The sequence below is a fragment of the Canis lupus genome, chromosome 35 (assembly GCF_011100685.1).
Source record: "Canis lupus familiaris isolate Mischka breed German Shepherd chromosome 35, alternate assembly UU_Cfam_GSD_1.0, whole genome shotgun sequence".
Taxonomy (NCBI): domain Eukaryota; kingdom Metazoa; phylum Chordata; class Mammalia; order Carnivora; family Canidae; genus Canis; species Canis lupus.
The window spans coordinates 3,115,408-3,130,492 of record NC_049256.1 but is presented as its reverse complement, the minus strand read 5'-3'; the positions used below and the strand labels follow the sequence as shown (position 1 = coordinate 3,130,492).

At 57.8% G+C, this 15,085-nt stretch overlaps 1 long non-coding RNA gene across 2 annotated transcripts in view; it reads left to right on the top strand.

The window, feature by feature from the left end:
* The first annotated feature begins 143 nt into the window (after positions 1-143).
* LOC111094018 overlaps positions 144-15,085 on the top strand; it is a 53,953-nt gene continuing 39,011 nt past the window's right edge. The window contains exons 1-2 of one of the 2 annotated variants that reach the window (XR_005384200.1): positions 144-291; positions 13,006-13,087. This is a non-coding gene — a long non-coding RNA (uncharacterized LOC111094018). Of the gene's footprint in view, positions 292-2,570; positions 3,038-13,005; positions 13,088-15,085 lie in introns of those variants that run through there. The other variant, XR_005384199.1, reaches the window with a different exon arrangement.

The window sequence follows — 15,085 nt, the reverse complement described above, 5'->3', positions numbered from 1 at the left end:
GCCACGTTCCCGCTCGCCTCCCCACCCGCTGCGGACGCGGGAGCGCAGCCGGCCCGCGCCTGCCCGGCACGACCCGCATCCCCGGCGGGACCCACCCGGGCGGGCGGCGGCCCCCCGCGCGCGCCCCTCCCCGGGGACCCTGCGCCCCGCTCCTCCCTGCGCGCCCGGGGCCCACGGGGCTGGCCGCCCGGCCTGCTCTGCTGCCCCCGCCCCCCGTGCCCGCACTGACACCGCCCGTCACCTCCACTTAGACAGGACAGCCCTGCGCGCCCGGGGGCCCCGCGCCCAAAGGTAAAGTGCAACCGCCTCTCCTTCCGACAGGGCCCGGGAGCTCCGCGGCGCGCCCCGCGCGGCCCAGCCGAGCCGCGGCCCGACAGGGGCGCACCCGGGGACACACCCGGGCGGGGGGCAGGGGAGGGGAGGCAGACAGAGAAACCCAGCCGAGGTTTAGAGACCCTGGAAACGCAGTCGAATGGGAAGGATTCGCGTTCGCGTCGGTTTCCACTTCCCTCCCGTTTCCACTTGATGTTTTGTAAGGAAAGGACAAGGGAAAAAAATGCAGGAAGGGGAGCTGCCAGGGCTGAAGGAGAGCGGGAGGACTGAGGTAGCGGTCGGTGTTGGTGTTCAGTCCCCAAGGGGTGGGTGTGTAACTGTCCCCAGACTTAGGTCCCCCTGCCCCCGCTCCGGTGTGGTCCCGCTGTGCGGATCTACCTTAGGCAGGAGAACACTCCACCCGGTGCTGCTGATTCCTCCCCGAGTAAGAGAGGATGTGCCCTCCGGAGGAATCACTTCCAATGAGACCCGACAGTTAGTTATTGGATTACACGTGCAAGGAAATGTACTCTGACCGGGGACAGGGGCTGGAAGAGGGAGGAGGAGGGCCTGAGGCCTGGGAGCGGGCCGGGCCACACAGGGGCTGGTGCAGGAGGCCTACAGGGGACACGAAGGGAGGCTGGGCTGCGCACACCTCTGCGTCTACTCTGACGGGACTAAGGTGCAACTGTGTGGGCTGGGGAGCCTGGGGGAGCAGTGGGAGGGGGGGAGCAAGAGGATCTGAGGTCCGTAGGGGATCCAGAGAAAGGCCAGAGAAAGAAGAGCCTTGCAACAGAACCAAGGCAGGGTTTGGGGGCGATGGCACTAGCTCTCTGTGCCCCTGGAGGTATCACACGGAGTATCTGCTCCCGGCTGAGTGTGCTGGGGAGGCTGTGGAAGCCCAGGGAGAGGGAGGAGTGGGAAGGGGGAGGCTGGGGGCTGGGCTGGGGCTGGCCCCAGACAGTGACCTGAAGTTGAGTGGAAGCAGGCTTTTTCCATCAAACCCTGCCTGGATACCACACACAGAGACCGAGTGTCAGTTTACTGCCCTGAGCCGGGCTCCTTTTCCCTAAGCTCCACAGTAATTAGACAAAGAAAACCTAAATTAGCTGAACAGGCGTCGACAGCTTCCTCCAGAGCACCCCTGGTACCTACATGGGAATGTGTCCGAAAATGGCTTGATTGTAGCCCAGAGTCAGCTAAGAAAACATGGCCAAAATGAACTCAGTTTACCGCTCATTTCCAATAGAAAAAAGAAACAAGTCAGTCTTTTCCGGATGGGATGTTTTGATTGAGTTGGGGTAGGGGCGTTTGCAGTTGCTTCTAACTTCTAACAATTTCTTTCTGAGTGACTTGGGGATGGGTCCCCATTTAGTTCAGGGTGTTTTTTTTTTTTTTTCCTCTTACCCCCTTTGGTCATTTTACATGGGATGATTTAAATGTAAATAAGTAAATATAGGAGTATATAGAGTGGGCTCCCTAAAATCAGTGCTTGGGTTTTCTGAAAAAAATAAGTAAATCCAATAGAAGCTGCAGTGAGGAGGACAGATAGTAACTAAAAGGAGCCCCACCAACAGAGGCATGTGTGTGTGTGTGTGTGTGTGTGTGTGTCTGTTTAGTGGGAAGAAAATTGGCCCAGGTGGAAGCATAAGGAAAAGGAAAGCAGTTGTCTCATTTGTAGGTGAGGGTTGGTGGACAGAAGATTTTTGGAAAATCCGGCAAGCAAGTAAATATCCTTGTCACTGAAGTGTCCTGATGGTCCACACGTAGGAGTTCTATGTACATCGAATCCCAGGCCTCAAAAGTTTTTTTAGGACCCAGAGACTGAAGACTAAAAAGCACCAACCCTAAAATGCAAGGAAGGTTAGAATACCGGAGATTTTTAACGGCTCCCTTCCCTATCCAACCCAAGTGACAGCGGTATCCATTTCACCTACACTCTTCAAACGTGCGAGAAATCCCACCTGTGGTCTGCTGGGGGTCGCAGGAGGCTAGACATCCCGAGAAGGCAGTAGGCGTTGGGTCTTAGCTCCAGCCAGCAGCAGTTCTGTGGCCCTGAAGCCTGTTTCTCTCTGCAGGGGTCTAAACACTACCGTGCACTCCACAAAAATATGGAGGTGAAATGACAGTTATCTGGGCAGGAAGAGGCCCCCCATGTCAGGTTCTTTCTTGGAGACCCATTCTTGCCTGTTGGAAGTCCCCCTGACACAGATCCCCTAGGTCTAGAAATACTAAACCTCTGCATTTGTTCCTTACAGACTTCAGAGCTACAAGACTTTCCGCTCCTATCATGTCACCACCACGTGCTCTGAAAACAGTTCTCTCCCCTGAGCCAGAAGGAAGCCGGCTCGGGAGGACGAGAGGGCTGGCAAGTCACACCTGGGGAGGTGACAAAGCTGGCTGCCCTGGGGGGCCTGGGATGCCACACCAGGGACGCTGCCCCTCCCCGTGACTCTGTGTCAGTTGTGATCTGTCCAGGTCTTCCGGGCACGGGTCTTCTGCGGTAACAGACTGTGTCCAGTGCTTCGCCCCTGCCCCCTCCCCCAAATATCGAAATTTCTGTTTAGGAGACAGTTTAAAAGGAAAGTTGTCTCGGAAACAGTCTTGCTTAGGACCGGTCCCTCTCTCCGAGGTCCTTTCTTAGGATGGGGAGCCCTTCCCCGACTGGCTGTCATTGCTTTCTAAACGACAAAAAAACCCTGATTTGTTTTTTCTTTCACTGGAAGGCAAGGTGTGGTTCGTTAAAATGAAGGTAGACGCGCGCAGGCTGCTCCTTGCTTGGCCAGAAGTGCACAGCGTCGGGGGCAACCGGCCCCCCCACCCCCGCTCCGGCGCAGCGGAATGTAAACTTCGGGAAGATTCGGTTTCTCCGATTTTGTTTTGTAATCGGCGTTTTATTCTAGGAAATCTCTTCGTTATTGCGGTCGAAGTTTGATGTTCTTAGCATACTTCTCTGCTTCGCGGGTTCGACATGGACAGGCGCAGAGTAAACCAGGCGCAGAGGAACCCGGTCCCCGCGCATCCCTCCCGCCCCGAGCATCCCTCCCACCCCCCCCTCGGGAGCTGACCGCCGCCGGCCCCCCCTGCCCTGGCTGCAAAACCCGCGCGTGTCGAGGACTCTCGGCTCCCGTGAGGCCTTCCTAGGAGGGGAGCGTCGGCGTGTCTGGGGACCAAGGGCGGCCTGGAGCCTGCGCGCCCGGAGGCCCCTCAAACCACTTCAACTTCTGATAGAAAATCCGGCCTGCAGGGGGGAGGCCGGGAGAGAGGCCAGGGGGGATATCACATCCTTGCCCCTGTCTGCTCTTCCTCTTCTGCCCAGAAATCCCCCGACCTGCGGGTCTGAACACCAGCCCCCGACTCCAAGTGTGTATTTGGATAGATTTTTTTGCTCCCCACACACACGCCTGTCCCGGGCAGGGCTCTCTTCGCAGCCACCCTCCCGCGGAGGCTCCCCCTGGCCGGGGCCTGGCGCTGGGTATGACTGGGTGCCTCGCTAGGCCTGCCGGGAGGTGCTTGGAGCAAGGAAGAAGGGATCCAGTCCTGCAGAGCCCCGCGTAGAGACTGCGCCTCCACCTACTTCTGCACGTCGTCGCCGACCTCCTCGCCCTGGTGCCCTGCGGGCGGGAGATGCGACTTTGGGATGCTCCCGGGAGCAAGGCCGACCTCCTCGCCCTGGTGCCCTGCGGGCGGGAGATGCGACTTTGGGATGCTCCCGGGAGCAAGGCCGTGTGCCCGCAGGCCCTGCCCCGGTGCGGGCCTAGAGGGCCCAGGCAGGCCACCGACCTCTTGCATCCACAGCCTGCCGCCTTTATGGGTGGGACTTGCAAGAGGGGCTCCGTGCCGCGGATGGCATTGCTCCTAAAAGGCAGCCCTGATGCCTGCCAGGAGGAGAGAAAGGGGTAGTGCTGGAAAAGACCGCGAGTGCGTTCCCCAAGGGGCAGGAATGGGTGGGCTCCTGGCAGCGCAGTAAATGGGAAAAGACTGTACCCCACATTCCCACCCTTGGGAGAAAAGAGGTGGAAATAAACGTGGGTGCTGGTGGCCCTCTGCGCATTGATTTGGCACCCACTCCTGCTGCTGGGAGGGAAGCCCCCCTCCCTCCCATGAGATAGAAACCGGTGGAACCAGGGCAGGAGCTCGGCCTCTTCCCCTGCACCCACCCTGGTTGCCTGGGAGGCCTCGCCCACTGCTTCTGCCCATCTACCCAGGCCCTGGAGGAGGGGGGCGGGCTGGAGCTGTGGGCCCACCAGGGCGACACCCTTGGGCTGGGAGGGCTTAGCTCAGGCCTAGCGGAGGAGGGTGCGCCCCAGGCTGGCGGGCTGCACCGGCCAGACGCACCCCGAACGCCCCCCGACGGAGGAACGACTGGGATGGGCCCTCTTGGGTCCATGGGCGGGGGCGCCCTGGAGCTCCCAACCCAGACGGGGTCGGCTTCATCTCCTTTCCGCTTACCCTCCCTTACCCCCAAATAAGTAACCCGGAGGGCAGCGAGCCCCGCGGGGCGCCGGGCCTTGCCCGAGGAGCCGGGAGGGATGGACTTCCTGGAGCATCAAAACTCCCCTCCTGTCCTCCCTGCTGGGCTCAGGATATGGGGCGCTTGCTTCTCTTCAGAAAAGGAAACGTAGCTCTTCCAAAAATATAAATCAGCGCTGACGTCCAAATATTTCTTTTGTCCTCCAGCATCCTCTGTGAGGATAAATAAAACGTGCTCGGCGCCCGGAGCCCGACTGGGGACCTCGGGCGCCCAGACGCCGCCTTGGAGGAGCTACTTTTCGGGAGCCCTCCCTCTCAGCCTCTCATCCGTCCCCCAGCACCCCCACCCCTCCTCCAGGCCTGCGGGCGGTCTGTGCTCTGGGAGGCGACGGGACCCTGGGTCGGGAGGGGGGCAGCTCTGGGCCACGGAGGGCGAAGGGCCCCCGAGGCTGTCGTGAGGGACAGCCAGTGGTTGTCGGTGCCGGGACAGGGGAGGGGACCCTGCAAGCAGGGCAGGCCTCGGCTCTCCGGGCTCTCGGGGCCAGAGGAGGCCGCCCACGGTCCTCCAAAGAGGCCCAGAAGCCGCCTCTGCAAGCTGGCCTTCCCAAGGAGCTAGCCGCCAGGTTCCCCACGGGCGTCCCCAACCCCAGGACGCCTCCTCTTAGAGGGGACCCCAGAGGAGCCGTGTATGGGGCCTCCACGACCCTGCATGGGGTATCTCGGGAGACTGCTGCCCAGGACAAAGAATGGGGCTTTTCAGCGTCAGAGGCTGTGGCCTGTCCTTGGCCTGGTCCAAGTGTTGACCTCCTGAGACCCTCGGGATGGCTTGGGCCGCGTCCTCTGCCCGGCGCCTCCGTCCGCCCTGCAGTTTGGGAGACGGACTGATGGATTCTCGCAGGGGCCTGGAGAAGGCTGGAGCAGCAGGAGGGCCGCTGGTGCCTCTGCGCCCCTGCTTCCCCTCCTGCTCCCCTACCCCCGGGAGGGGGAGCCCACCAGCCTTTCTCCTGCCAGCCCTCCCGCCCCCCAGTGAATCCCCCCCGCGGCCTCCAAGCCTAAAGTGCTTCCGTGGCCGGGGTCCAGGCAAGAAGCAAGCCCCACCTGCCCGGCGCTGACCTGCGCGCCTTCCCCGCTGCCCTTCCCCTGCGCGAGCTCCCTCCCGGCCCCGCTTCCTCGGGCTGCGCGGTGGGGGCCCCGCCCGGCCACCCCTCGCCTCTCCAGGGGGGTCTTTATTGATGAGCTGCCTCCAAGCGCCCCGCCCAGGGCGTCCCAGAAGGGTTTAGACAATCCATCACCCAGCACTTCAGGAATGCTTCCTCCCTTTCAAACACCATCCTCGCACACCAGGCGGGCCGGGCGGGAGGGGCGCGCCCCGGAGAAGAAAGCAGCCGGACAGGCCGCGTCAGGCCATCCCGCAGCCTCTCGGAATCAGGGACTCGCGCCAAAAACCTCTGCGGATGCTGAGCGCGGCCCGCGTGGCCCCGTCCTCCGCCCTGCGCTTGGCCTCCCTGCAGGACCCCCGCCCCGGCCTGCCCGCCGGCTGGTGCGTGCGGGGGAGCCAGCGGCCTCGCCCGGGGCGGCGGGACCTGCTGTCGGGGGCTCCGGGAAGGCCGCGCACGCAGGCGGGGAACCCCGACCTCGCCCGCCCGGCTCCCGGGGCCCGCGCCCGAGAGGCCCGACTCCCTCCCGCTTCCGCTGGGTGGCGCCCGGCTCTCGGGAATCGCAGGCCGCCCGCAGCCCCGCCCGCCCCCGCTCCACCTGTCGGGGTTCCTGAAGCCGCCGCCGGCCCGCAACGCAGCCCTGCAGCCCGCAGCTCAGCAGCCCCGCAGCCCTGCAGCACCGCAGCCCGGCACCCTGCAGCTCAGCAGCCCTGCAGCCCCGCAGCCCTGCACCCCGCAACCCCACAGCCCTGCTCCCTGCAACTCAGCAGCTCAGCAGCCCCGCAGCCCTGCACCCCGCAACCCCACAGCCCTGCTCCCTGCAGCCCTGCAGCTCAGCAGCCCCGCAGCCCTGCACCCTGCAACTCAGCAGCCCTGCAGCCCCGCAACCCTGCACCCTGCAGCCCCGCAGCCCTGAAGCTCCACAGCCCCGCTAACCCCACAGCCCTGCACCCTGCAGCTCAGCAGCTCTGCAGCTCAGCAGCCCTGCAGCCCGCAACCCCGCAGCCCTGCTCTCTGCAGCCCCGCAGCTCAGCAGCCCCGCAGCCCTGCACCCTGCAACTCAGCAGCTCTGCAGCTCAGCAGCCCCGCAGCCCCGCAACCCCGCAGTCCTGCAGCTCCACAGCACCGCTAACCCCGCAGCCCCGCAGCCTTGCACCTCACAGCCCTGCAGCTCCGCTAACCCCACAGTCCCACATCTCAGCATCCCAGCAGCCCCACAGCCCTGAGGTCCCGCAGCTCAGCAGCTCCACAGCCCCGCAGCTCAGCAGCCCCGCAGCCCCGCAGCTCAGCAGCCCCATAGCTCAGCATCTCAGCAGCCCTGCAGCCCTGCAGCTCAGCAGCTCAGCAGCCCCGCAGCCCTGCAGCTCAACAGCCCCACAGCTCAGCAGCCCTGCAGCCCCGCAACCCGGCAGCCCTGCAGCTCCGCAGCCCCGCTAACCTCGCAGCCCCGCAGCCCTGCACCCCGCAGTCCCGCATCTCAGCAGCCCAGCAGCCCCACAGCCCTGAGGTCCCGCAGCTACGCTGCCTGGCAGCTAAGCAACCCCGCAGCCCTGCAGTCCCACAGCTAAGCAGCTCCATAGCTCAGCATCTCAGCAGCCCCGCATCTCCGAGGCCCTGCAGCTCAGCAGCCCCGCATCTCAGCAGCCCCGCGGCCCTGCAGCCCCGCAGCTCAACAGGCCGGAGGCCCCGCGGCCCCGCGGCCCACACCCCAGGTTCTTTCAGAAATTATCGCTTACCCGGTACTGGGCACTGGGTCGGCCACCTGAGGGGCACACTGTGCTGTTCCTATCCCCCACCCGTCAACACTTAAGAAAACAAGGTGCACACTGGGCGCTCGTCTATTGCAGTGCACGCTCTCCGTTGCAAACACGCTAACACCGCGCTGAAGAAATTCAGAACTCAATTCAATTATTGTGATTTTTTGAAGCAAGGGACAGAGGGGGGGTCTTCATGGGTGAGTTCCCACGCGGCGCTCTTGGGAAGCCAGTTCTCAGGGGGGTGCAGCAAGGTGCCCGGAGAAGGCGCTCTCCTGGCCGCAGACAGGCTCCTAGACCTCTGGCTCGCCTGCTCCAGCGCCGCAGGACCACAACCTTTCGCTTTTGTTATTTCTCACTGCTTTTGACTGAAGGAAGCCAAGCCGCTTCCTAAATTTGTGCTGGTGAAAGTCTGCAAAATAAAGAGAACTTTGGAGGTCCGTTTAGGGAAGGCTGCATAGGAGGGGAAGGGGATGAGCAGGGCAGGGGTGGACTTGGGTTGAGAAGGCCAGAGGCACTAGATTGAGAACCTGAGACCAAGTCAACCACTGGCCTTCCTCTGCCCTATGGTATCAGAAAGAACAGGGGTTTTTTTTTGTTGTTGTTTGTTTTTTTTTTCTTTTAGGAAATATGGCATTCTGCAACTGCAACTGACTTGTATTTTAAAGACTCTAAAAATTAGATTTATTGAGACATAATTTCTATACAATAAAGCACATCCATTTATATGAAAAAAGTTGAGGTCTTCTTTTTCTCTTGAAAATTTCTCATGAAATTTTCTCATGAAAATTTTCATAGTACAGAGAAGTTATACAATAAGCCTTCTCTTCAATACCCCTCACCTGCATTTAACAATGATCAAGATTTTGACATCCTTGCTCCATTTTTATTTTCTCTTTCTATTTTCATCTCTTGCTGAAATATTATAGGGCAAATCCAGACATTGAGCTTTAAGAGTGCAACTATTACTCCCTAACACACCCACCAGCTCTAGCCCTCTCATACCTAAAATGACATTTTGGTGCAGACAAGCACACTTCCTTGGGGAGATTTGAAATAGGGCAGGAACATTGTCCTGGATGTGTATCTTACAAACAGAACCCTCCATCCTGCTACTCTGTCCACTCAAGTGACTTGCAGCCCTAAATATCTCGGCTTTCTCCTGGCTGCTGGAACTGCCAAGAAGTTGACAAACTCTCCCTCCTGCAGTCTTGCTGGGGCTGGGTGTGTGCTTTAGCAGTAAGCTGTGAAAAGGGGTGCAGCCATTCGTTCAGCGGCCAGAGTTAACCCTACACTGTCTCCATCCATGCACATCAGGTCACGCATGCAGTATTAAATTTATTGCAAAATCACACGTAGCCTTTAAATATATCTGTTCCTCTGTATGTGTGTGTATGTTTATCCATGTGGGCCATGTAGTAGTTTCTGAGTCATTTACTCAGACAGTGCCTAGTGAGGGAAGAGTTTTTCATACTGTTTGGAAGGGCCCGTGAGAAGGTTTTGGACTCTCCTGGAGGACAAAAGAGGTCCTGAGAGGTGGACCAGGTGGCATTGGTTTGCCTGTATCTCCAACCTCCAGTCCACACACTAAGACTTTGTACAAAGATTTCAGAAATATTTCCTATAGATTTTTTTTCTGTCCCCCCCCCCCCAAGTAATACGTGTTAGCTTTGTTCTTAGCATTTCCCCTCACCCTCAGGGCAACCCTAAGCAGATGAATCGTGGTGTGGAGATCTTAGTAGCCTCAGATTTTGACAACTGCACAATTGCACCTGGTCCTGATGACCTTGAGTAAGTATTAGAGCTTCAATTCCTACTTTTTTTTTGGTAAAATGGAAGTAATATTAAAAATTTAAAAACAATGTCTCTCCTTGCGATGATCATAAAGATGAAATGAAACTTGTAGAAGTACTAACATTGTGACCTATACACTTGTATCCTGTTCTTTCTTGTTGGCCCAATGCAGCAAAAGCACCTTTTGGTTTTAAGGTACTTCTGTAAGTTTTATGCGGACTCGGGACCTTTCCTTCCGCGGGCAATCTTTTCAATGCTTGTTTGGCTTTGTCCCTAATAAGGAAATGATGGTGGGCCCATCGCCTACAGGTTCAAGTCTGCAACCCTCTGCGGGCTGGGGGCTCGGGTCTGGGGCAGGCGCAGGCTGCGGGGGGCGCTGGGTGGCTCCGCAGGAAGGGAGAGTAATGCGGAGGTGGGGAGGTGGGGGGCCGGTTCCCAGAGGCTAGATCGCGCAGCTGCTGCGGGCATCCGGCTGGTTCGCAGCACCCGGGCCTGGACGCACGCCCTGCAGTGTGCGGGGCGGGGAGGGGGGGGTGTCAAGGCTGGTGGCCAAAGCCCAAAAAGCCCGGCTCGGTGACCAGGCGCGGGGTGCGTGCGCGGTCCAGGCCCCGCGGGGTAGGGGCCCGAGCCTGGGGCCCAGCGCCCGCCTGACCCCGTTAGGCCAGCGGATGGTTGACTCACCGGGGGGTCGGGCCACCGACAGCTGATTTGCACTGGAAACCTGCGCGATCCCATATGGAAAAGCAGGAACGTGCGGAGGAGACACTTGCCTGTGCGCTGCTGCTTGAGCTGCAAAGGCGCCGGGGACCTGGGCCGCCGCAGAGCAGTCCCCGCCGCCTGCTTGCTTTGGGTGGAGATTCCCTGGGCCTGTGCAACAGGCTTGCGGGAGGCGGGGAGGCGGCCAGGGGGTCCCCAGCTCTCCCTTGGCCCCAGGTGGCAGGGCCAGGGCGCCGCACCCCGACTCCGCCCCGCGGGGCTCCCGAAGCTCCGACTCGGGAAATGCGCCCTGCCCCTGGAGACACCGGGTCCGAGACGCTTTCCGCGCGTGGAGTGTTCTGCCGTGGATCTCCTGGCCCGGGCGCCCCGCGCGCTGGTTGCCTGGCCCTGAGCAAGGCGCTTCCCTGTTCCCGACGTCAGTGCTGTCATGCCTGTGGTTGGGATCCTGACCCTAGCGGGCCGACGGCCTCGCAGCGCGGGGTGAAGGATGCAGGCTGCGCCCGCCCTGGCCCAGGCCCTCGGACGCGGTCCCCCGGTGGCTCAGCGCGGCCGGACCGCTCCGGGTGCAGGGCCTGCGGGGCGGGGCGGGGGTCCGGGGTGGCTCGGGGGCGCGGGGCGCGGGGATGCGGGGGGAGCCCACACCGCTTTCCAGGTGGCTGCGACCCCGGGGAGGGGGGAGCTCCGCGGAGGGGTGGCTTGGGGACGCGGGGCAGGGATGGGGGGAGCGCACAGAGCGGAGGGGTGCCTCGGGGGTGCGGGCACGGCTTTCCAGGGGGCTGCGACGGGGGTGGGGGGTCCGCGGCGCGGGGCAGGGATGCGGGGCGCAGGGATGCGGGGGGAGCGCACAGAGCGGTTCCAGGGGGGAAGGGGGCTCCGTGGCGGGGTGGCTCCTGGACGCGGGGCAGGGATGAAGGGCGCAGGGATGCGGGGGAAGTGCACAGAGCGGTTCCAGGGGGCTGCGACCCCGGGGGGTGGGGGAGGGTAGGGTCCGGGGTGGCTCACGGGCGCGTGGACGCGGGGGGAGCGCGCACAGCTTTCCAGGTGGCTGCGACCCCGGGGGGAGGGGTCCGCGGCGGGGTGGCTGGGGGGGGGGCGCCGGGCAGGGATGCGGGGCGCAGGGATGCGGGGGAGCGCACAGAGCGGTTCCAGGGGCTGCGACCCCGGGGTGGAGGGGGGCGTCCGCGGCGGAGTGACACGGACTTGGGGAGCGCGCACGGCCGCAGCCACGACCCGTGTCCAAATGGCGCTGGGAAGGGGCAGGCGACCCCCGGCCTAGCGGGGCTGTGGGCTCCGGTGGGCGCGGAGCCTCCCGCGGGGCGGGCGCGGGGGCGGCAGGTGCGCAGCCTCCAAGGAGAGGAAAGCGCAAGGGCAGGGCGGGAGCGAGGCGGAGGCGGAGGCTTGAGGGGCCCCCGCGCTCGCAGGCTTCTGGCGGGAGCCGGGCCGGGACCTCCGCAGCCCCTGGCAGGTGAGGCTAGGCCGCGCCCCGCTGTGCGTCCTCCCCGAGTAGAAACCCCGAAGCCCTTTAACAGCCAGTTAAACAAATCGTTCACAGAAGCCCTTACTCTTTAAACGACCTGCTGCAAAATAGGTTTCCTTTCCTCTGGTTCTTTCCCTTCCTTCCTTGCATTACTGGTTTGGGCAGCCAATGTTGCGCCTCCCGGTTGGTGGCCAGAGTGTCCTTGTATGTGATTTTGCTGTCTAATCGCCAGGATCCACAGGACTTTCCCTATCAGCATGGATCTAGGGTAGAGTCAGAATTTTATCTCCCCAATCGGAGGGATAATATATTTTTGGAAAAAGCGACTGTGCCTTTTGTTTGGCTCTTGCTGGCTGTGGGCTAGGCCCCGCAGTCACTAGTGGGGTGTCCCTGCTCAGAAAGCCTAATGAGAGACGCAGCTGTGACTAGCTCTTGGCTTTGAAAAAAGACTGGCCTACTTGGCGAGTCAGATATCACCTATTTACGTGTCAAGCCTCTGGAGTTAAAATGTTCAGAATTTGGAAAACTGTGGGTTTTCATTTGTCAACTTTTCATTCAACGCAAAAGGGGGCTCAGTTTTTTTTTTTTTTTCTTTCTCCATCGAAAGGAAAAGCTGTTTGAAGACAGGAAAATTTTAAACTAAACCTCCAGGGCCCATGTCACGGAACAAAATGGGTGTGGAAAGTAAAACGGGCCAACAGGCCAGACAGGGTTTTGGGAGGGAGCCTGGGAGAGGCAGGACGATTAGGCCTTTTGGACAGTGATGCCCCGCTGAGTAGGGTGACGCTGCGTTTGCTGACCTGTGCTGGTGCAAAGTACAGGGGTAAGGCAGTGACAGATTCTCTTAGGGGCGCTTTCCATCTGGGACAATAGGCTAAATATCCCCCGCCTCTGGTTGTTCTGTGTAGATGGAGGGTGTAGGCACGAGGCTGAGGCTGAGGGAATTGGCCCTGCTGAGCTCAGCAAAAATGGAATTTAAGGAACTCGTTTTGTGGATTCTATCCCTAAACACTTCCGCAGTTGGAGGGCTCTCAGAAAAGGGCTGAGCCTGAAGTCTTCTCCACTATAAATCAGTTACAAAAAATGTACTTGAATTGGTGCGCATTTTATGAGCTAGACTTAACAAAAGGGACAGAAACGTAGATGCATATAGCAGGTAAGTATGATGAGAATTTGTGTGTGTGGTTGTGATGTTTTTTTTTTTTGGCTTTTCATTTTCTGACGTTATGGATTATGTGTAGATCCATAGTAATGTGAGAATAATACGTAATTTTGAGTTCTTGAATTCATTTTAATGTATTCCTTTTCCCTTTCTGACTAGGAAATTGTTTCAAGATCAAGGTTGATTGATATCTGGACTTTAGATATTTCTACAAAGTGAAGACCAGAGTTGGGTAGTAGAGGTATCACCCCTTAAAAATATTTTTCCTGGCCTATGTTACTTATTCATTTTCTTTATTTTTTATTTTCTTTTCTTATACAATGACTTAGTGCAATTTACTTTCATACCTGGACTTAGAAGTGGAATTTCAGTTGACAAGAGTGGAATAAATCATGTTACTCAAATAATGTGGGGAATTTCATTTGCATCATTATAGTTACCTTCATGGCATCTACTTCTTACTGCTTTAATACTACTTTAAGAAAAGGATTAAACTTTGAAAATGTAAATGATTTTAGAATATTCCAAGTTTCACTTTTAGTTTTTGTGCGATAACTTACATTGTATTTGCTTATGATTTACCTTGTCTTTTTTTAGAGAACTTGAACAATTTAGTGAAAGTCTATTAGCCTTCCCATTAATCCTCTAAAGAGAGAGGTAAACACATCTTTTCTCTTTGAAAGTATAAAAATGGAGTCTTTGGAAGATTAAAAGTAAACCCTAAGGACAATCCAGTTTGACACTTTCATTAATTACCGGGAGCCTCAAAAGAAAGCAGTGTGTCAGGGAATGGTACAAAAATGTACTGAAAGAATCCTTACTATATCTGGAGAACTTTCCAGATATATGTTTCTTGGGCAGCCCGGGTGGCTCAGCGGTTTAGCACCACCTTCAGCCCAGGGCGTGATCCTGGGTCCCTGGATGAGTCGTGCATTGGGCTCCCTGCATGGAGCCTGCTTCTCCCTCTGCCTGTGTCTCTGTGTCTCTCTCTCTGTGTCTCTCATGGATAAATAAATAAAATCTTAAAAAAAAAAAGATACATGTTTCTTTGGTTTGCCTGGCATCTTTTCCTTCCTTTTGTTGGTGACAACATCTCCGTATCCTTAAGTGTATCCTCCCACTCACTGTCATGCTGGTATAGTCACGCTGTTATGACACCCCCAGATGTGGGGTGGGCATGTGACCTAGGCCTGTCTATACCACACATCCTTTGGCCCTTGTGGTTGTCCAAGCACAGGCAACTCAACCTCGGTCACTTAGTATCCTCTGGGATTGCCCATAAAGATAAAAAGGAGGCTTACTCTTTTCTCTCCTGGATCAGGAATCCTAAGGATACATCCTTGGAGTTTTTTGTGACCATCTTGTCACTTCCCTGGCTCCTTGATGGGAAGCCTACTTAGAAGAGAAGAGAACCAGAACCAGCCCCCGAAGGAAGCAAAGGAGATAGAGTATGGGCTAACAACACTGCTGGAAGCTGGGAGCTGCCCAGGCCCTGGGAGTCTCTTTTAATCAGCCAATTCCTCTCTTCCACAAACTTTTTCTTTCTTTCTTTTTTTAAAGATTTTATTTATTTATTCATGAGAGACAACAGAGCGAGAGGCAGAGACACAGGCAGAGGGAGAAGCAGGCTCCCTGTGGGGAGCCCGACATGGGACTTGACCTGAGCCAAAGGCAGATGCTCAACCACTGAGCCATCCAGGCGCCCCCACAAACTACTTTCAAGTGCTATTCTGTCCTGGGCACCGCACTAGATGCTGGGGAAACATTCAGGGGAAGACAAAGTCTTTGCTTTCAAAACTTAAGTTTGAGGGATGGATTGACAACTAAGTATACAAAAAACCCTTTCAGACAAAAGAAAATGGTATGAAGACAGACCATTACCAAGTTAGTACATAGATGAGAAACTTGCTGATGGTCGTGTAAAAGAGGAAAATAGCCCTTCTAGGGTAAATAATCTTTACCCTTCTAGGTTCTGTGGCTGAGGCCACTCCCCTCCCTATGATAAAAGACAGACTGAGAGAAGAAAAAACAAACAAAAAACCAATGACATATATGCCTCTTGTATACATGGGAGAGACCTAGGAAAACTGAGCAGCTCCCTGAAATGGTCCCAGCCGCCACTTTAACTATCATCTAAAGCTAAAGGCAAAAAAAAAAAAAAAAAAAAAAAAAAGATTTTGAGGGAGGTTGGAGCCAGTTGTGGGAGATCATCAGGGGAAGCACAGTAAACAAGGATAAG